The 22,209-nt window shown below is 34.3% G+C and overlaps 1 pseudogene; it reads left to right on the forward strand.

The window, feature by feature from the left end:
* LOC149210970 (protein NPG1-like) overlaps nucleotides 1–14,777 on the forward strand; it is a 59,169-nt pseudogene extending 44,392 nt beyond the window's left edge.
* The last annotated feature ends 7,432 nt before the right edge of the window (nucleotides 14,778–22,209 follow it).

Raw genomic sequence — 22,209 nt, forward strand, 5'->3', positions numbered from 1 at the left:
ACCTCCTAAGGAGACTCCAATAATTGAATGTCGTACCAAAGTTGTTGAAACTCAAACAACTGTTATTTGGCCATTAAATCAGTTAATTGATATTATTCAAAATGATAAAAATGCTTTGACTACATTTGATGTTGAAAAAGAGTTAGAAAGAGTTAAAATCTCAATTCCACTTTCAGAACTTTCCAAAAAACCTGGGTATAAAAATCAAGTCTCTAAATGGATAAAAAATACCTCGGTTGATGTTGAAAGTGATATCATTAGTCTGCAATATGAAAAACCAACAGTTGTCTTTGGTCCTAGCTCAGATATGATAGAAGAAATAGTTCCTCCTTTCTATGTAACTCTTAAGACAAATGATTCCATGTTATATAATTGTATGCTCGATTCTGGAGCATCACATAACCTCATGCCAAAAACTGTCATGGACCATTTGAAACTTGACATAACTAGATCCTATCATGACTTGTACACCTTTGATTCTAAAAAGGTTCCCTGCTTAGGATTGATTAAGGATTTAATAGTCACCCTTGTCCAAATTCCAGTGAAAAGTGTAATGCTTAATATAGTTGTCACAAATATCCCTCCCAAATTTCGAATGATCCTTTGTGGGTCTTCTTGTGCCAAATTAGGGGGAAACCTTTAGATGGATATGTCTTATGCCACTATTCTAGCTTATGGGGGAGAACAACTAAGTTTATATATAGAGTTAAGATTTGTGCACCTTTTTGCAAAACTGACCAGCCAAGGAACCATCCCATTTATGCAATTGATTAGGATTTTGGTTGCTTTCAACTCTCTTCAAACCAAATAGATGAGACTCAAGTTAAAATAGAAGAAGTCCTCTAACAAATCAAACTGATGTATGGAAACTATTTTTTTTATGGTTCTTATACAAAAGATGGGGCAGGAGTTGGGGTAGTTTTAATTTCACCAAAAAAAAATATCACCCAATCATGTAAACTTGACTTCGAAGTTACAAATAATGTGGCTGAATATGAAGCTTTCATTTTAGGACTGCAATTAGCCAAAAGCTTAAAGGTTCAAAACTTAAGTGTTTTTACTGATTCAAAACTTATTGTCAAACAAGTGAGAAATATTTGCGAAACTAAGCATCCTAGACTTAGGTCTTATAGAAATGAAGTTTGGGATTCAGTTGAAAACTTCTTTGATGCTTTTAATTTGACCTATATTCCAAGAGATCAGAATATTCGTGCAGATGCCTTAACTATTTCTACTAGTTCATTTAAAATTCCTGATCAGACCAATGTACTCTATCAAATACAAGTCAAGTACAGGCCATCCATACCATACAATCTAAAACACTGGCAGATATTTGAAGATGAACATTTGAAATCTTTTCTGCAGGTTATAGATGATTTTTCAGTCCTACAAATTGATGAAGAAAGAAAAAAATAAATGAAAATGATACTTCAAATTTCAATTCAAAAATTGTTGATCATGACATTATTCAATTGTCTAACAATTTTATTCCCAAAGGCCTAATTCCTTTAGAAAAATTGTTTGATCAAAATGATGTCCTTCGGAACTCTCAATCCATTTCTTCACAAGATGACATAGAAGAAATTAATATTGGAACAGATGATGATATTAAAAACATTAAAATATGTGCATCTCTAACAATGTAAACTTTAAAATGGGAACTATAAACTCAAAACGGGAACTCTGGCAAAAAAACCCAAAAAAAACATCAAAAACAACGAAAAGTGTTGATGCTGGAATAACACCTTTTTTTCCTTGGGTAAATTTTCAACATGTTTTAAAAATGGCGGTGAAAACCAATTTTTTGCGCAAAAAATATCCACAAAACACCCTCAAAACGAATAGTGTTAAAGCTGGAAGAACACTTTTTTTTTTTTCAAAAGTAAAATTTCAACATTTCAAAATAATGGCGTAAAATATTTTATCATGACTCCGAAAAACATTAAATTCAAGAAAATAATGAAAACATAAAAAAATAAAAATAAAAATAAAAAATAAAATAAAATAAAACAATGAAAAAAAAAAAACAAATAACAAAACATAAATTAAAATATATAATAAAAACAAAACATAAAATATATATATATATATATATATATATATATATATATATATATATATCATAAAAATGTAAAAAAAAAAAACTAAAAAAAATTATAAATTATAAACAAATAAATAGTAAAAAAAATGAAATTATCTTGTAAACCATAAAAAAAAATTAAAATTAAAATAAACTAGGTAAATATATATATATATATATATATATATATATATATATATATATAACAAACCAACTAACTAAATTTTAAAAAAAATAGAAAATTAACAAAAAAAAATTAAAAAATACTAAAATTAAAATTAAATGTTGATTACTTGAAAAGACAAATATAAAAATATATATAAAAGACCAAAAAAAAAAAAGGTTTAAAAAAAAATTATTTCACAAATCAAAAAAGAATTTAGAAAAAAATTTAAATTTATATATATATATATATATATGTTAAAAAAAAAAAACCCGCGCGAAAAAAAAAAAAATAAAAAATAAATAAATAAATAAATTAAAAACAAACTAGTTAAAAAAATAATAATAATAAAAAATAAATAAATAAAATATCAAAATCTAATTATTTTTTATTAAACCTACAATTTTTATTTTAAAAAATAAAATAATTAATTAATTAAAAAAAAAAAATTAAACAATCTTTTTTTAAACATTTTTTTTAATTTAAAAATACAAAGAATTAAAAACATTTTAATTTTTTAATTTCAAATTTAAAAAACTATTACCAAAAAAAAATTAAAATTAAAATTTATTTTATTTTTTTATCTCAACGGATTTTTTTTATTAAAAAAAAAATAAAATAAAATTGCGGCCCTCCGCCCCCTGGCCCCCTGTGGTGGCGCGGCCATGGGCAAAGGTGCCTGCTGGCAGGCCCTCCGCCCACGACCGCGCCACCACGAGCAGCCGGGGGGCGGGAGGGCAATTCCCACCCCCCGGCCACCCATGGTGGCACGACCGCTAAAAAAAAAAAAAAAAAAAAATCCATTAAAAAAATAATAATAATAATAATTTTTTTTTGGTAATAATTTTTTAAATTTGAAATTAAAAAATTAATTTTTTTTTGAAAAAAAATTAAAATGCTTTTAATTATTTGTATTTAAAAAAAATATGTTTAAAAGAAAAAAGAATTATAATTTTTTAATAAAAAAAAAAAAAGAGTTTGTTTAGAAAAAAAAATTAATTTCAATTTTATTTTTTTTAAATAAAAATGTTAGGTTTAATAAAAATAATTATTAAGGAATTTAGACTTCTGTGATCCATAACATTGTTTAGATAATCTTCGGCAAAATCACATAATCAATCTTTTGTCGACGCATTTCGAACCAACCAGCGTGGTTCATCGTCAGGACAAGTTGAAGAACCAATCTGGCTAAGCTTGCTTAAATAGAGTGTGCAAAGATTCCAACGGCTATAATGCCAACGGCTAATTTTGACCAAAGGTCTTAGTCAAACCACTAATTATATTATTAATATTCTTAGAAACCGCTAAAATATATAATTTATTATTATTAGCTTATATCCTAAGAGAGTTCCTTTGTTAATTTTGAGTATGAATAATATAATATTTATATAATCCATTCTTAAATATAATGGTCATGTATAATCGTTCATATTTAATTAAATAATATCATTCCAATGTTATTTAGTATTAAATTATTATTATACTAAGAAATTTTGTTACATTAGGTAAATTGTGTATTAATTTAATAATAAAAAGGTAAACTCTAATATATTATTTTAATTAATTATATCAAAATGTTCCATTCGAAAATAAAAATAATAATTAAATCATCTATATAATTTATAATTCCAATATTATTAAATTAGTATTCTTGTTAAATCTTTATTATTTAGTTACATTAGGTAAATACATAATTAAAGTATATGTTTATTAATAATAGAATATAGGTAAATTGTGTATTAAATTAATATTAATTGTTTAAAGCTAATGGTCCAAAGGTAAACTCTAAAAAATATATTATTTTAATTAATCATATCAAAATGACCCATTCGAAAATAAAATAATAATTTATGTTTATTAAATAATCTATATAATTTATAATTCCAATATTTTTAAATTAGTATTCTTGTTAAATCTTTATTATTTAGTTACATTAGGTAAATACCATAATTAAAGTATATGTTTATTAATAATAGAATATCCAAAAAATATAACTAACTCAAACTCACTCACTATTATAGGTATATCATATAATTATATCAAATCATTATATATAATAATTTCTTATTTATTATTTGACATACAGGTCATTTTATAAACTATATCACTTCTTATAATTTATATTTAATAATCTATATTCATTAAATAAGTAATATTAATTCACTAAAAAGATATTAAGATTAACTATGACATTAGGTAAATAGATTATTACTAATAGGGTTTAAAAAAGGGTTTAATAGTCAAATATATAAGAAATTAGTTAAAGGGAAATTCTAAAGGAATGGAAGAAAAAAATAAAATTGCATAAAATAAAAAAATAAATAAATAAATAATAAATAAATAAATCTAATCTAAAGGAAATATACCCTTTAGAATCATAAACGGGATAAGGATAATACTTAGCCCGAAACGCGTCGACAAAAGATTGATTATGTGATTTTGCCAAAGATTATCTAAACAAAAATAATTATTATTAACTCTATTTTTTTTCTTTTTTTTATAATAAAAAATGTCTTTTTTTTAATTTGAATTTTTAAACAAAAAATAGGTTTTTTTTTTTTAAATTGTAAATGTTTTTTTATTTATTTATTTTCATTTGAAAAGACATATATTTTCCGTCATTTTCATATTTTTTTGGGGTTTTTTTTATAATCTGATTTTAATTTTGTGTTTTTTTTTATATTAATTTTACTAGTTTTTTAGTTTTTTTCGTTAATTTTCTTTTCTTTTTTTTAACTAGTTTTTTTTTAATTTTTTTTATTTTTTTTCCTAGTTTTTGTCAATGTTTTTTCTTAATTTCTCTATTTTTACTTATATATATATATATATTCCAAATTCTTTTATGGTTTATGAGATAATTTTTTTTAACATTTTTTATTTTTTATTTTTGTCTTTTTTATATATTTTTTTATATTTGTTTTTTAGAGAGAATTATTTCATTTGGATTGAAAATTTAATTAACAATGTATAAAACTATAGAATATCGAAAATGCAAAATATCGACCTTCTTCTTTAAATATGCAAAACAATAAAAACCTCACTACAAAAAAAAAATTAAAAATAAAAAATAAAAACAAGATAATATGAAGAAGAAGACCACTTCCAAAATTATTAAATTTAAAAAATAATTATTTACATTTCATACAGTAAAAAAATTTAATTTAAAAAAAGGGTCTGATGCAGAATAACCACTATTTTAAATCAGCATGAAAATCACTACCATTCTAAAATGCAATGTACATAAAAAAATTAAAGTGCCAAAAACTATGCTCTAAAAAAAACATGTGTGTTCTGCATCACCCCTTTTCGAAATCAGGTCACTTTTTTGCTATCTTTACAAAACGGGTAACAGTATCAGTTCCCGTTTCAAAGTTTACATTGTTCTCTAGATCCTGAGATCAAAGATCAATATCTTGAGTTACTTCAAACTTATAAGGATGTTTTTGCATGGACCTATCCAGATCTAAAATCTATGATACTTCATTAAATACAACATAAGATTCCTTTAAAGCCAGAAGTAGTTCTTTATCAACATAAACTTAGGAGGATCAATCCAACTGTTCTACCAATTGTAGAAAATGAAATTAAGAAAATGCTAGATGCCTAGATCATTCTCCCTCTTAGATATTCTAATTGGGTTGCAAATTTAGTTCCTGTTAGAAATCAGAATGGAGAAATTAGACTTTGTGTGGACTTTAGAAATTTAAACAAGGCATCATTAAAAGATAACTATCATTTGCCCAAAATAGATCAGTTACTTCAAATGGTTTCAAGAGCACAAATATTTTCAATGCTTGATGGTTTTTCAGGCTATAATCAGGTAAATGTTGATCCAACAGACAGAGAGAAGACAACCTTTACTACACCCTGGGGTACATTCATGTATGCTAGGATGCCATTTGGCTTAACCAATGCTGGAGCAACATTTCAGAGAGCTATGGATATAGCTTGTGTGGGTTAAGTAAATAAATTTGTGGTCATTTATCTTGATGACATAACTGTTTTTTTAAATCTGATTAGAAACATCTAAATCACTTGATGAAGGTTTTTGGCAGGTGTAGAAAATTTGGAATATCATTGAATCCTAAAAAGTCTTTGTTTGCTATCAAAGAAGGAAAACTATTGGGCCATATAATTTCAAAAGGAGTAGTGATTGATCCCAAGCGTGTGTCTGCCATTGAAACATTGACCTTACCTAAAAACAAGAAGGAGATTCAAGCTTTTCTATGCAATTAATTTTTTAAGGAGATTCATCCCAAATTATGTTGAGATTGTAAAAGATATAACTGACATACTCTAAAAAGATCATGAAATTAAATGGGCTGTCTCTTCTAGAAATGCATTTGATCAGATCAAAAAAACTATCTCTGAAGCTCTCACCTTGGCCGGCCCTGATTACACTAAACTATTCAGTATCTTTTCCTTTGCCTCAAAAACAACCCTTGCTGTTGTTCTACTACAAAAGAATGAAGATTCCCATGACCAATCCATAGCCTTTTTTAGTAAGGTTACGAGATATGTCGAGCTTAAGTATGACATAATTGAGAAGCAAACCTATGCCCTTATTCAAGCCATGAAATCATTCAGGATGTATGTCCTACATTCTCATATTACTGCTTATGTTCGTAACAATGCTATGAAAATTGTTTTAACCCAACCAGACACTGATGGAAAGAGAGGTAGATGGATCACTCAAACACTGGAGGTTTTAACTGTAAAGTGCTTGGAATCAATTCTGTTTTAGAGATACAAGGGAAGAATCCACAAGAACCTTCTCAAACTTCAGATGAGAAGAATCCACAAGAACCTTCTCAAACTTCAGATAAGAAGAATCCACAAGAACCTTCTGTCCTTGCAGAAGGGGAGAATCCACAAGAACCTTCCCTTCATCCTGAAGAGGAGGATCCAAAAGAACCTTTCCTTCATCTTGAAAAAAAGAATCCACGAGAACCTTTACCTTCAGATCAGATCAACGCTTTACACATTGATGACAAATTTTTGTTGTCAGATTGGTACCAAGACATTGTAAATTTCTTGATCAATTTTGAATGCCCAACGTCATTCTCCAAAAGCCAGTGTAAAAATCTCAAACTGAAAGCAGTCAAGTACTGTATCATAAATGCAAATTTGTACTGGAAAGACCCACTAAATATTTTGTTATTATGTTTAACATAATCAGAAACTGAAGGAATCATTGATCAATTTCATACAGGATTTTGTGGAGGACATTATGCTTAGAGAACAACAACATATAAGATATTAAGGGGAGGATTTTATTGGCCAACATTGTTCTTACAAGTAGGAGCAAAGGTCAGAGGTTGTGTTCCTTGTCAAATGTTTGCTGGTAAGCAAAAATTAGCAGCTCTTCCACTAGTTCCATCAATAGTCTCAGAACCTTTTAGCCAATGGGGATTAGATTTTATTGGAGAGATTCTTCCCACTTCAAGTAATCAGCATAGATGAATCCTCATTGCAACAGAGTACTTCACTAAATGGGTGAAAGTAATTCCAATGAGAAATGCTACTGATTCAATAGTAATCAAGTTTATTGAAGAGAACATCTTATCTAGATTTGGTTGCCCAACTCAGGTTGTCACTGATAATGCAGTAGCGTTTTCTAGTGTTAAAATGATTGAGTTTGTCAGAATATCAAATTTGGTTACATCATTCAACTCCATATTACCCACAAGGTATTGGCCTTGCAGAATCCTCCAATAAAAGTATGGTAAAGGTAATCAAAAAGACTCTAGCAGATCATAAAAAGAGATGGGACTCTCATTTAATTTATGCAGTATGGGTAAACAGAATTACTCCAAAGAGATCTACTGGAAAATCTCTTTTTCAGTTAGTTTGTGGGAAAGATGCAATCATCCTTACCAATTTGTTCTTTCCTGTTTTAAAATTCTTGCAGGATTCAACAAATGAACCTAGTGAATTTTCAAGGAGAATAAATCATATTATTGAACTAAATGAAAACAGAGATGAAGTTCAATACAAATTGAAAAAGTATCAGAATAAGATGAAAACCCTGTTTGACAGAAGAGCCAGGGAAAGGGACTTCAAGGAAGGTGATCTCGTTCTAAGATGGGATTCAAGGAGAGAAGAAAAGGGAAAACATGACAAGTTTGACAACCCATGGTTTGGACCTTTAGCAATCGCTGAAGTGAAAGGAAACAACACTTTTGTGCTACTTGAGGGGCTATATTCCACTTATCCTGTAAATGGAAGGTTTCTCAAACATTACATTCAGTACTGAGAAGTTGAAGTAGATTTCATTACTACCATTGTAAAAACTCCGGTTTCTTTTACTTTTCAAGTTGTCATTGTGATTTTTTACAGCAAAAGACTCCATAGCCCGAGGAGAAGGCACATGGATCTGCAGGTTCTCTGCATTCTACAGGAGAAAGCAGTCCCCAATTGGAGCCAATGTTGTAGCATTTTTTGGTTTTGGTAAGTTAGAATCAATTAGTCAAAAAAATGAAAATATTTTTCAAAAAATGTTAAGCTAGGATATGGAAAAAAAGAATATTGAATAAAAAATGTTAGGAAATATCTTGATAACTTGTCCATATCAAAGAAAATGTTAGAATAGATGCCTTAAAAAATGAAGGCAAACATAAATTGTTAAGTTAGAGAGAAAAGAAAAAAGCAATAAACTCTGAAAGTGTGCAAGTCCAAGTGCCACTACATTTACTTTATTATGTAAAATAATGGTTGTGTGCAATTTGTCATAAATGCCATAACTCGTAACAGTCAAATAGTTTAATCTTGACTAGTTCATGCTTTAAATTTCATGTTTATAGTTAGAGAATAAAGATCTAGCCAAACTGTTTAATCTTGGGAGATCAGTAGTTAGGTAGAGAATAATAATGAGCTCATCAGTTTAATCTGAGCCCTTGGATGTTATAAGGTTAGAATTAGATAGTTTGTTTTTCAAAAAAAAAAAGGAAATAAAATGTCTGCTAGCTTAAATGCACCCAATTAAGTGAAGAAAAAATGTTAAGGTAAGTAAAGGGTAGGTAGAAGAAAGGTTGCAGAAGTACAAAGTTGATCGAGGCATAAGCACATTTATCATGCTTGATCATGTGTTGCAGTGTGCAGTAGCAATTATGAAGGTGAAAAGTTGTTTACAAGTTGATTTGGTTAACCTCCCCTTATTTCATTTCACCCCCCACTACATACTTACTCATTTCCTCATCATCCCTTCATTTTCACCTTTGCCCCTTGGTTTCATACATTTTCCTAGAAATTTACCCTCCAAACTCATTCCCCTACCTAAAACCCCCTTTCCTAGTGTGAAACCCATTCCCCTTTGAAGAAATCACATTCCCCTTGTAATTTTCCTACTTTTCCTAGAAAACCCATAATACCCCTTATACTAACTTTTTATCCCCCTCTGCCTTATTTAACTTTAACTCCGTCATTTCACTTTTCCTGACAAAACGCCTAAATACCCATAAAACCCCTTTAAGCCTAAGTTTGGTTTACCCCCGCTTTATAAAGTTAACTCCACCAATATACCCGTTTAACTCATATCCGCTATGTTTTAACCTCGATCCCACTTTATTAAACCCATCGCATTATATTTTTAACCCGCACTTTATTCATTAAAATAATTACAAATCATTTGTAATCAACCCCTGGGCCCCGCTAATCTCCGCCGACTGTTCTCCGTGCAACTCCACCGTGCGATAGCCGTCAGATCATCCACTCCCAGATCCAACGATCCACAGCAATATCGCGTGCTCTCGATTTCCTAGCTTTACTCGTCCGAGGGCACGCGAGCTTCTTGGTTTTGCTCATGCCCCTTGTGGTTACGTGGCAGTCCCACGTTAACTCGCGTGCCCTCGAAAAAATACCACCCCATGGCCAAAAGCAGTGCAATGAGCCTCCGAAACTGGTCCCTGCATATGATAAAACTATCAACTGTTCACTTAACCATTCCGCGCCAAATTTTAAAAGTTTCCCGTTTAAAACGCCAAAACCCTCACTTTCGCTCTTTTCACCCGTTTATACAGTAAAACCTGTATAACCCTTCATGCGCCACCTCGAGCCTCTGCAACCTATTTTGACCTCTGATTATCGTCCAAACACTGCTAGGACTCCGTCCATACACTATCTTGTTCCCTGAAGCCATTACGGCCCTCCCAATCCGCCTGTGTTTTTCTTAACGATTGTTGTGTTTTGCAGGGGATCATATAAAACCTGTTTGTTCCAAATTCTTTGAAGAAATGAATTCAAAAGCCTTTATACAGTTAAAAGACAATTATAATTTACATAGAGCAGAAATCATTTACATAGTAATGGTTAAAACAAAGAAGAAATCCTTTACATAGAGACAGTAAATGTTAAAACAAAGGAGACAGATAAAACATACAGTTAAAAGACAAATAGATGAAATATACAAAAAGATGATCACTATCCAACTACCATATGATGAAACATGTAAAAAAAACTAAATGATTTACTGTTGAAATACACAGTAAAAACTTGAAATGTACAGCAAAAGTAAAAAACCACAGTAAAGGTTATTGACAAGTTAACAATGTCAAAAAGTATCAGATGAAAGTGTATGAGAGGAAAGGTCATAAGTAAAAAACGACATCCAACGTGAAGACCAAACAGCCAAGCAGCTTAAAAGGCAAAAGATCAAAGACCAAAGCTAGTAGAACCTAAATAACAGGGACAGAAAATAGCAATTCAATAGTTGTCTCTATCTTCTTGCATGAAGATATTTCATTTTCCTTAAATAAATCTATTTTTGTAAAAAAAGTTTAGGATATTTTCTTAGTTCTATTGTTGTATAAATAACTCTCCTTACGAGTTATTATGGATTCATCATTGAACCAAGCTCACCATTGAACCAGGTTGACCATTAAAGAAGGGTTGCACCCTTGATGAAGCATTTCAAAACACTTGATGTACTTGACTTTTCTGGACCCTTAATACAACGCAAAGGATTCTGAATTCAGTTTTACACAGTTTGTGTTTCCTGTACGTTTTTCTAGTGTTACACATTATGTTTTTCTTCATATTCTTATGTCTTACAGAGATACCTAGGTAAGAATAATTGTGTCTCAATCTATTCTTATAAGCTTCTGAAGTGATAATCTATAAAGGGAATGGATTAATGAATTGTTTGCTTAATTAATTCCCTTTGAATCAATAAATCATCAGCATTTTGTTGTAAGCTTAAACATATTCTCTTGAACATTCTAAACATTGGTTAGAGATTTTTATACTTATGATTGTTTAATTTTCTGTTTGAAAATTGTGATAATCATATTATTTTTTTTGCTCGCCACTATTATTTTTTTTTTGGTTGACTAGCAGAATCGGCATCAACGGTGGTATCGTACTCGCGTTACACAGGGTCGAATCCCACCGGCTGCCACTATAACCTCTAGGAGGAACCGCCCAGCCCGCAAGAACGGCCCTCGATTAAGACGAGACTTGAACTCGTAACCTGCACAGCGGCACGAACGACTTCGCAGACTGTCCGCTGGCCACGAGACCAAACCCCTGCGGACATTTTTACTCATCACTATTCAAGATTTATCACTATGTGAAATTCTATAGCAACCCTCTATTTTGGTATTAATATTATTCAAAAGGTTAGGCATTACAGTGTTACATTTGTTTCATTCGTTAGTCCAAATTAAAAACAAAACCCCAAAACAATTATCTTAAATACTCTGATTTGATAGCTGACCATTATCAACTCAGAGATACAACACTATCCCTACTCCAAGGAAGCATCTTATTTGGCTTCTGTTTATCCACAGATCCACTTGGACTTTTGCCTAACAATACCAAATCTGAGTGTTCATGGGATTCTCTCTACATTTAAGAATTTTGTAGAACTATGCCCGCTAAACAAGATGGCGTTTAGCATAGATAGATATGCATTTCCGGAAACATACTATTTAGGTGCAAAATGGGCACAAAAGGTAATGGTATACGTTGATGCTTGTGATGGTGGAGATCTCTCTAATCAAGAAAATATTGAAGCCGCAAAGAATGCAATCAGTTTCTATAAGCTGGATGAAAATAATATACAAAATGTGATATTTGAAGTGGATAGTGACTAATTCTCAGATTCTGGATATAAAAGGCAACGAAGAAAAACCTAAGTTTGTTCGTCTCCTTTTGGTCGATGCTTCAGGTCAAGCAAAGATGTCGAGTTGTTTTGTCTCTCTCTATATCTATATCATTCCCTGCCGAACAAAGCTACAAGAATTTTTTTCACGCTTGGGCATTCGCATTTATAACAGTTCTGAAAGCTTCTGGCTTCGTCAAATACCATATGTGGGAAAGCAATGGAAGCTTTCATCGTTAAACTGTCTTTATTGAATATCAAGGAAACTGAAGATGAGTATGATTTGAATGCAATAAATTCTGCTTATTTGTCAGCAGTTGTGTGCCCTTCACAACTTTTACCGGCAGGTCAGGCTCTGTCTCTTTTCTTCAAACTCATGGATACTGGAAAATGTATAAGACTCACTGCTTCAGACAATTATATGAACTAGCAATTTAGTAGTGATGTGAAGCTCAGTCCTCCCAGTAGAACCATTGATTGATGTCAATAGTGGACTTCTTTTGAAATTTGAAGTTTCATTTAGAAGAAAGAAATTTGAGTGATCAAAGGGATGGAGGACATAACTTTATTACATAACATTTGTGGAGTTCATTAGGTCAAGTAGTTGTTTATTTGGAGATTATGGGTGTGGGAGGCAAGTTGAGCTTATTTCAGGGTGGTACCGAACCTTGCATTGTAGACAATTACACTCGTATGGCCAAGCACCCATCTTCTCGAGTAACATCCCAGGAGGCTAAGGCCACGGTGAAGAGAGCTGGAGTATCAACAAGGTAATATAGAAGCAACACTACAGGTATTTAAGGGGATAGATATAAATACGAATAATGCGAAGATGAGGAAATAAATTTTTTAAAGGACACGGAGGTTGGGAAGTCGAAGAGAGCACTCCCACACTAGATCTGGGCCCTGGCAATGCAATGTCAATGCAGGCTGACAATTTACTTGAGGCCATTCTTCTAAAAAAAAGGTCACTGCAAAAGCTTGGACTGGTTAAAGAAGCTGCTCAACAGTACAAATTTGTGTTAGAGACAGTTGAGTTTGCACTACCTCATGGCATGTCTGATGCCTTTGGAGAAGAGTGAGCAAGGCAGTGGAATTACTTCCAGAACTTTGGAAATAGGCAGGATTGCAAGCTTGTTCCATGAAGCAATAGCTTCTTATAGACGAGCTTTAATTAATCCTTGGAGACTGTATTTTAAATGGTCAACCCGAATGCAAAAGGAGTTTGTTATATTCTTGCTTTATGGTGGTATTGAAAATAGGTCCTCCAAGTTTAGGATCTCAAATCAAGGGTGCATTTATTCCTATTGAAGAAGCAATACTCTTGTTATTGGTCCTCCTCAAAAAAAATTCGCTTAAGAAGGTCCGTGGGATCCTTCAATCATGGATCACCTTAATTTTGCCTTGTCAGCGTTAGGATAGTTTGAAACATTAGCTGAGAAAATCGAAGAAGTGATACCTGGTATCTACAACAAATCAGATCGATTGTATACCCTTCCTCTTTGTTATACTGTCGCAGGTCAGGATGATATTGCTTTGAATCTTCTGAGGAAGATTTTAGGCCCTTTTGAGAAGCCTGATCATAGCCTACCGGCTGCAAAATTATGTGGACAAAGTTCAAAATATGCTCATGAAGGTGTGCATTTTGCACATAAGAGTATCAGAAACCTATGAAGATAAATTTGATCACATGAAAAGTGTTGCCAACCATCTACTTGACGTTGCCCTAGGGAGGAAAGCTAGATCTGCTGAGTTTGACTTTGAAAGAACCAGGATGCAACATGAGGCTCTTATCTCTTTGGAAAAAGCTGTGGTATCAGAAAATGAAGATCCTGAGGTGATGCTGAGTCTTTGGTTGGAAAATATTGAGCAACGTAATCTAAATAGAGCACTGGACTGTGCAAATAAGTATTTGGCTATGATGACAGGGGCTTCATTAAAATGGTGGAAGCTTTTGACCCTTGTTTTGTCAGCACAATAGCATTTTCCTGATGTTGAAACTATCATTAATGTTGCCTTGGGTGACAGGAAAATAGCAAGAGGGAAAGTTATTGCGTTTAAAAGCAAAATTGCAGATTGCTTAGGGACAATCTAGGCATGCTTTTGAAACTTATATGCATCTTCTTGCTCCCGTTCAAGCTCAAAGGAAGCCCATGCGAACTGGCAACTCAAAGCTAAAGGATGGAGATGACAGAATTCTAAAACTTGAGGCATGGAAAGATATGGCATGATGGCGACTTTTGCCTTGAGAAAAATAAGGCTTTAAAACCACATCCTTCTATAAGCTGTCATGCTAAACGATTTTGTACGAAGGCCAACGCTTATACAAGGAAGCCTTGGTGGCCTTTCTAAATTCCCTAGAAATTGAACTTGATCATACACCGAGAATGATTTCTATAGCTTCAATCCTATGAAAACTTCGTATAATTTCATAATAGATTGCACGAACAATTCAACAGGATTCCAACAGGGCTTTCTTCATATTCATTTGGGATTCAGGGACTTTAATGAAAGGTTTACATTATAGTAGTTTATTTCGTGGGATGACAGTGTGACAATGATGCTGGGTTCAGTGATGTCAAGATGGTACAAAAACTATACATTGGAGAATTCTACAGGCACGTTTGGGATCCTGGTATTGATATGCAGGTTTTGGATTGCTCGAGGGAAAACAATTTTTGGAAGGGAGGACTGTAATGTCTATTTCCAATAAGAACAATTTAATTGCTCATTTTCACTTAGAAAAAGCAACATCAAAAAGTGGAATGAATCACTGATTTAAACTGGGGTATAAAGGGAAAATCAATAGTGTTTTAGTGATCCATAGTATTGACCACGGTATTTGGAGTTCCATATCACTCAGAAATTTGGTGTGCGTGATAGAATCACTGAAATTTGGTGTTTTGTGTCGGCCTGAAATTTGGCATTCAGGCTGAAATTTGGCATTTGGCATTCGGGTAGAAATCTGGTGTTTGGTTAAAATTTGAGGTTCATGGAGAACGTGGGGTTTTGGTGTTCCGAAGGAAACTGAATTTGAGGTTCAGATTAGAGTTCGGCCAAGGAATATCTCTATTGTATAAGTTGGCATGGGTTGCCTATATTGTATGTAGGTGGGTTGTTTGATATAATCTTTTTCAATATCTCTATTGTATGAGTTGGCATGGGTTGCCTATATTGTATGTAGGTGGGTGGTTTGATATAATCTTTTTCAATATTATATATGTTGGGTAGAATATCTCTATTGTATAGTTGGCATGGGTTGCCTATATTGTATGTAGGTGGGTTGTTTGATATAATCTTTTTCAATATCTCTATTGTATGAGTTGGCATGGGTTGCCTATATTGTATGTAGGTGGGTGGTTTGATATAATCTTTTTCAATATTATACATGTTGGGTATCAGGCGCATGTGTACTATTGTGATTGTACATGTGATGAGATCACATTGTGAGATACTGCAAATACTTAATTGAAAGGAGGAGTAGGCATAGTCCAAGTTTAAGTAATTACGTGTTCCACAAATCCGTAAAATGAAAAAACATCTATACCACAGGCCTTGAGAGTTCAGAGTGCACCTAGATTTGTGCAAGTCTCTCTGGGGTCATGAAAATAATGTTCCTTTATGGTGCGCTCTCTTCACATTTGATTTCTATAGATCTCATGGTGTGGGCTCACAAATCTCACTTTGACAACGACAGCTTCTCTCATCAAATCACGGATTATTGTTGGGAATATTGAGGGGGGAATCAATATTTCTCTTCAATTAGTTAATTTTAAATTTGAGAGCATTAATTATCATTATCATCAAATAAACATAAACAGTGATCAACAACATTCAACAATGCATAATATCAAAGACAGTCGACACGAGATTTTTAGGTGGAAACTCTTCCAGGAGAAAACCCATCAAACACTTTTTAATATTTGTCTTCAATAATTTACATCAAGATTTTTTCAGCCCCAACCCTCTAGTTTACCAGCACCAACTGGAGGGATGCTCCAACACCCTATATGTAAGCTCCAACCTACCCTAGCATCACCCTGCCACCCTACTCAACAAGCTACCACTTGGCCTAAAGGCTTCAACCTTCAGTGCACCACGGCAGACTACATTTCACAATTTTCAGACTATATCCACTTGTGCTTAATAACAAAACATTTTGCAATACAATCTTTGCTCAAACTGAATACCAAGATCCCAAAGCAACTGATCCCTGCACAACTGTCAATAAAAACTCTTTCTGCAACAGATTCTAGCTCATCAATACTATCAAAAGCCAACCATGCTGATCAGGATATCCTTGACAATCTTTGCAGCAAATGCTAAAACCAAAACAACTCAAAACCCTCTATGCAGCAAGAACATCAAACCCTCGCTGAGGCCAAACTGTCAAGCACTATTCTCTGCTCAAAGAACACCATCAACAACCTTTTCTGACTTAGCCAATGCCAAACCCTAGTGTTTTGTCCTCTCAGCAATGCCCTCACACATACCTTAATCTCTCTGCTTAAGTCACATCAGTCTCAACCATGTTTTGTCCACTGCAACATTGCCATAGCAATGATCAAACCAACAGTGGTAAAGATATAGCAGTGTATCAAGGCTTGGCAAGCTCTCTGACATAACACTTAGCCCTTCAAATGATTTTTCAAAGATAACAAAGTTTGATATACTGAGTGTAACCCTGAAATAGAGAACTCAACATAAACTCAGCACTTAATGATGCACTAGCAGTGCTTAGTACTATATCATAGCAATTTGTCTTTATAATGTCTGCAATAGCTCCACTCACTGACGACATACAACAATATCCTTACTGGCATACATCGACCCTACAGCCACACAATTTCTGGAAGAGTCTATCAATCCGAAAATCAGGTCAAATGCTTCAGACTTGCTTCAAGGGTTTGACTTCTGTCATAACGACCCTTGTCCCAACTACTTTCTTTTCAAATGAGTCAATTGTTGCTTGTGTGTATAGCAAGCCTTAGCAGCAAAGAACCACAAAATGTCTCTGAGATGTAATCATAGCATCTCTGCTCATGTCATAGTTCTGTCACAATGTAATAGAGTCAAACCCTGGCAGCTATATGTCATGTCATACTTTCTCCTCAGTCATATTCTCATTCAACCACACGCATCGCTGGAGTGTACATCAGCTCAATCGTCCACTACCATAAACACCTTTCAGATATCCTGTAATACTAACATATGCGCAACTTTAGGACATTTGTGCATAGAGTCTCTCTGTCCATGACACAGTAAGCGCACTGGCTCTCGAATTTGCTCTCACCAGCTCGTGTATCAAAAATGAATAGTGCTGAAAATTACAAGTCATCGCCTTCCCGATTCATCGACCTTCGCCTATTCTTGAAACATTTGTAGTCGAACCGGAAACCAAATACAGTGCGCATTCTTAATTACGTTAATATGTGATTTTGAATCTTTCTCAATATATTTTGTTTTACTTCGAGCACGTTATTTTTAGCACAAGCTTGCTGAAGATAGAAAACAAAGCTTGGATTTTCCCAAAATCACCATAGACCAATATAAAGAATAGGCTTTAAACATTTGTGCAGCAGGATGATCCAGTAGGTCGACTTCCACCAAGAATTATAGGACGAAATCATTTTAAGTGGATGAGATGTCGTCCTGCTACCACCTTTTGCTTACATAGAACTGACATTGTAAACCATTACTTACAGGAATCTTCCAGAGATGGAATTTCCATGGCTCCAACAGATTTTTAACCAGTCATGAGAACCCAGAAACAACCAGGGCAATCAAGGGTTACATCCAACTATCCAGAACATGCTCACCTACAAAAAGAATTTGAAAACCAACAAATCCCTTACCAAATCATAAGAAAGATAAACCGTAAGCACATAAGCCCTTTCAAAGTAGCCTCTTTGTAAGATGTTCAATGCTCAACAAAAGCCGCACTTTACTTCAGAGATGAGCGAAACCTTATTTTTGTTGGAGGGCAAATGCTCCTATATTTATAGAGCCGAAATGAGCTTTTGGTGGGGCAGGCCAACTTCATGGACCGAAAGAAACGGAATTTAAAATTTGAATCGTTGAAGCCAAAAACCCTTTGTTAAAAGTAGGACCACTTTGCTTAAAATTTGAATCCCTCCATAAGGTATTTTTGCCATTTAATAATGTTTGAATTAATTCCAAATAAAAATCCTTTCCTGACTTGAATAATGTTCTAGCCAATTTAAGATTGCCACCTCATCTCCTTTTTGGCATTTCAACCACAAAAATGGGGCTTCATGGGGCTTCATGTTTGATTAAGCATATTCCATATACCATTCAATGACTAGGACTATCCAATGAGGATGGTCTTGCAAGCAAATGTATTAATCCTCATTCTCAGAATCTTAAATGCGGGGCTTCTAGGGTTTTCTGATATTCTTTTAGGGTTTCTTGTTTATTGGAATTTCTAATCAATGGGCACGAACAAATATTAAAAGTTTTCAAGAATAGAATTTGGCATTAATGATAACACTATTCAAAAATACAACATAACTGTGATGTCTTTAATAACATGTAATAAACACATATAAACAAATACAAAAATATAAAACAAGAGACATAGGAATCTAGAAATTTCCTAATGAAAAATTTATTAAATTATACTATCCGTGTTACACATTTAAGTAAAAATAATCTCTTCTGAACATGGTAATTTATTTAATTTAATAAACTCTAATATCCTCTTAAATCTCCCATAAATCTTTCAGCCAAATCTTCATCTCTAACTTCCCCATTTCTCATATCACAAATAAGTTATTCTTCAATTTTTTATGCTTCAATCCCTGCAGTGGCTGAATTGAAGAGAGTTATTAGGAACTTTAATCTAAGCATTTTATATTCCAGTTCAACTTGAAACAATTTTCGTGTGGAGAAAGAGGTTCTCTAATTCACTGGAATGAATTTGCAACTGTACAAAACAATGTTAGGCCATATTTCAACCAAATCTTCATCTCTAACTTCCCCATTTCTCATATCACAAATAAGTTATTCGTCAATTTTTATGCTTCAATCCCTGCAGTGGCTGAATTGAAGAGAGTTATTACGAACTTTAATCTAAGCATTTTATATTCCAGTTCAACTTCAAACAGATTTCGTGTGGAGAAAGAGGTTCTCTGACTCACTGGAATGAATTTGCAACGGTACAAAACAATGTTAGGTGATGGCGAAAGGTGGTTTGTGTGAAGTCTGATTCACTGAATTATTGTTTTAATTTTTGTTGGAATATGTAATTTTTATTTGGCTTAGTTGTGATTTTTTCTATTTAGAGGAGTCTATTTTTAACTATTTTCCTAAATTTATGTGTGAGGGCCGGTGAGGGCTAGTCCTTGGCCCCTCTTGGGCTGAAGAAACTTTCCTGTGTGTGGGGGGGGGTTTTGTGTGTGATGGCCAATTGGGATCCAAAGTCCAGATCCGTAAAGCTGGTTGAGGAGTCATGGAGCTCTGCGTCGGTGGCGAGCTGTTCGACCGAATTGTAAAGAGGGACCACTTCAGCGAACGCAAGGTTGTCGATTCCTTTGGAGGTTCCATGGTGGAGCCATGGCTTGCAGCTCACGGCGATCCTTCCAGATGTGTACTTGTTGGTGTAAGCTCTGGTGCAAATATCGCAGACCATGTAGCTCGTAAGGCAGTTCAGGCTGGAAATCGCTTAGAACCAGTAAAAGTGGTTGCTCAAGTGCTTATGTACCCATTTTTCATCGGCATCAATTTTCTGCCTTATTAGGGAGAGCGTAGAGAAAATCCTTCTTAACGAGAATGCGAAGAGTCGAAATTGCAATTCGATACTACCAAAGTCCAATCGATGCGCTGGATAGAACGTGAAAAGAGGTAAATTCTGCTGCTCCTCAACAGATCGGGGCTGCCTCAATCGACCATCGAATTGGCAGCTCTCTCGGTGGCGCAGTGTGTGGAAATTATTTTTGCCCGACGAAGAATTTAGCCTGGACCATGTTGCAACCAACCCTCTTATCCCTGTAACAGGTCCTCCCTTGAAATTAATGCCTCCAATGCTGACAGTGGTGGCAGAACTTGACTGGATGAAGGACCGTGCAATTGCCTATTCAGAAGCATTGAGAAAGGTGAACATTGATGCTCCAGTGCTGGAGTACAAGGATGCAGTACACGAATTTGCAACACTTGATATTTTCATAAAATTCTTGCGTTTACAGCTGCAAAGGCGGATCTGTCTATCCATTTTCTAGAAGCAATTGGGTTGCACGAATCTTGTTGATCAGATTTGCTGGTGTGAAGATAATTACCAGTTTCGAATCGACAACCTGCTTTTTGATCTCTGTCTCTGTGCTAATCGGATTGGCGGTGGTGAGGACTGCTCCAATGGAGAGAATAGCAAGGTAAATGCAAGGAATGGCGATGGAATTGGGGGAAATCACGAGCAGGTCGCCTTTTCGAACCCCGAGGCCATGCAGTCCGGCAGCGAGGGCTCTCACATTGTGGCGGAAGGTTGGATAAGAGCGCGATATGCCACTAGAGGCATCGATGAAGGCGATCTGCTGCATATCGTGGTGATGATGGGAAAAAATATTAGTAACGTCCAAGTGTTGAGTGATTGGAGGAAGATCGATGGGATCTCTTTTGCTGTAATAGATTCCATTGTCTCTGCAATAACCGCTCTTTCGATTTATGGTGGCCGAGTGGTGAAGGCAGTGACGTTGGTGAAGGCTTCGTTGGACGAGTTTCATTGATGCTGTAGAGCAGATGGTGGAGAGTCTGTAACTGGTTTTGCCAGTTAAATTGGCAGAAGGTGAATTGCCTATTGTGGTGCTTTAAGGGTTGTTTGTGCTTATATTATTTGGTATTGTATTTTTTTTGTATGGGTAAATGTAAATTAGCGTTGGAAATTTGTATATATATTGAGATTCGGGATTTTAATATGAAATCATTTTGTTAGAGTCTCTGTGACTCTAATGGATAAAAGGTAAAACATGGAGACCAAGACTTGTATGTGAAAGTTAAAAAATGAAGATGTCAAAGACTAGAAGTACAAAGCCTATGCTATTCAAGTGGGAAAGCAGTGGTGTGTTCCAACATATAAATGGTGGTGGCAAAAGATCCAAATGAGCTTGAAAGTTTGTTATTATGTTATAATGTGAATCACATATGTATTAGTAAGCAAGTCTATGTAATATTTTATAGTGGTCTTTGTAAAGTATGTATCTGGTAAATCCAAAAGTTGGAGTTGCGGTGTAAACCTTGTAAGGCATGTGTATCCCCATACAGTTTGTGGTAATCTAAAAACCACTTTGTATTTGCAGTGTCGGTTTGTGGTAAGCCAGAAACCACATGTGAGAGTGAAGTGGACATGGATACCTATAGGTATGGTTTAGGGTTAGCCAAGAAAATCCTCGGCCTAGTTGAGTCGAGTCTTTGGTGAGCCTTAGTGGCTGGAGTGCCCTAGCAGCAGGTTTGTAGCCCAAAGTTGTTGGAGTGCCCTAGTGACAGGTTGTGGCCTAGAGTGGCTGGAGTGCCTTAGCCGCAAATTTGTGGCCCAGAGTTGCTGTGGTGCCTTAGTGGCAGATTTGTGGCCCAGAGCGACTGTGGTGAGCCTTCGTCGCTGTGTTGAGCCTTCATCGTTGAGTTGAGCCTTGGTCGCTGAGAGCCCATGGTGGCATGGTTGAGGGTAATCCGATAAAACCCATAATGATGATGGAGTGGGATTTATAGGTACAAGTACATGTACGCAGTTATAATGGTTGACAGAACCATGTATGCGAAGGACATCCTACAAGACTGGCGGTTGTAGCGGTTGGCACCCATGCATTCCAGTGGATGGGTATTCTTTTGTATGGACGTTAACATATTCTTCTGTTATGT

This window comes from Pinus tabuliformis, chromosome 1_2 (assembly GCF_031772625.1).
Source record: "Pinus tabuliformis cultivar Carrire ecotype Pingquan chromosome 1_2, CPIR1, whole genome shotgun sequence".
Taxonomy (NCBI): Eukaryota; Viridiplantae; Streptophyta; class Pinopsida; order Pinales; family Pinaceae; genus Pinus; species Pinus tabuliformis.